Here is a 1,466-nt window from a genome sequence, read left to right as displayed (position 1 = left end):
TCGTCGTTTTGTTTTTCAAGACAAGGTTTCTCTGTAGCTTTGGTGCCTGTCCTGGAACTTTATCTGTAGACTAGGCTGGCCTCAAACTCACAAGTATCTGCCTGTCTCAGCCTCCCAAATGCTGGGATTAAAGGCATACACCACCATTGCCCTACTTTTTTTTTTAATTTATTTTTATTTATGTCCATTGGTGTTTGGCCAGCTATATACCTGTGTGAGGGTCAGATCCTCTGGAACTGGAGTTACAGCAGTTGTAAGCTGCCATGTGGGTTCTGGGAATTGAACCCAGGTCCTCTGGAAGAGCAGTCAGTGCTCTTAACCACCGAACCATTTCCCCAGCACCTGTAGCAGCTTCTTCTTAAGAGGTAGTTTTACAGTATCTGGTCTCATACTTAGAATCCTTTGGTCTACACAGTGACATCTGCTTTCCCCAGTCCCACTGAAGAGACCCCCCTTTCCTTGTGATGTGTGTAGGCAGATTTTTCTTGGAGCTACCAGCACACAGAAAACAATATGAAGACATTAATTATGAAAGCTCCACCTTAAGATTGTTTTTAACTAGGTCTTATTACTTAAATTAACCCGTATTTTTAAATCTACATTCTTCCACACACTTGTTACCTCATCTCCATTATACCTATCCTGATTATTCTGATCTGACTGGCGACTTTCTTCTTCCTAGAGCTCTCTCTGTCCAGAAGTTTGTGCTATACCTCCTATTGGCTGTTTAGCTTTTTTTAAACCAATCACAGTGACATGTCTTTACATGGTGTAATCAAATATCTTACAACAGATGTGTTCTTGGTAGCATTGTTTAAATCAATTGATTATACATATTTGGCCCTCTGTTCTGTTCATTGGCATTTTTCTATTATACTGGTACCGTATTCTTTCATTGTTAGAGCTTGTAAGTGAATTTTGAAATTAAATGAGGTGAGGTCCATAGCTTTGTTCTTTTTATTGAAGATCATATTTGATTTGGAGTCTTTTGTGATTCTCTGTTAGGATTATTTTCTTCTGTTTTTGTGAAAAATGTCATTAGAATTTTGATAGTGCATTGGATCAACAGGACACTGGGTGATTTGGATATTTTAACAGTTTTGTTCCTTCTAATCTGGAAACATGGGGAATCTTTTTATTTACAGTTCTAGCTTCTTTCATGAGAGCTTTGTTGTTTTCAGTGTAGTTCCTTTTTTGCTGTTAGCTATTATAAATAGAATTTTGCTTTAAAAGAAAAAATGTGGATAGATTATTGTTAGCATATAAAAGTATGACTGACTTCTGTATGTTCCATTTTATTTTTTCCACTCAGGTCATTTTGTTGTTGTTGTTGTTGTTGTTAAATATGTATACAATATTCTGTCTGTATGCATGTCTGAAGGCCAGAAGAGGGCACCAGACCTCATTACAGATGGTTGTGAGCCACCATGTGGTTGCTGGGAATTGAACTCAGGACCTTTGGAAGA

At 37.7% G+C, this 1,466-nt stretch overlaps 1 protein-coding gene across 6 annotated transcripts in view; it reads left to right on the top strand.

Annotated features, from left to right (window-relative positions):
• Window positions 1-1,466, top strand: part of Erbin (erbb2 interacting protein) — a 110,383-nt gene that overhangs the window by 41,806 nt on the left and 67,111 nt on the right. The gene's annotated exons all lie outside the window — the stretch shown is intronic.

This window comes from Microtus ochrogaster, unplaced genomic scaffold (genome assembly GCF_000317375.1).
Source record: "Microtus ochrogaster isolate Prairie Vole_2 unplaced genomic scaffold, MicOch1.0 UNK11, whole genome shotgun sequence".
Lineage (NCBI taxonomy): Eukaryota > Metazoa > Chordata > Mammalia > Rodentia > Cricetidae > Microtus > Microtus ochrogaster.
Note: the sequence above shows the minus strand (reverse complement) of the source record. Positions and strands in the feature narration are given on the sequence as shown.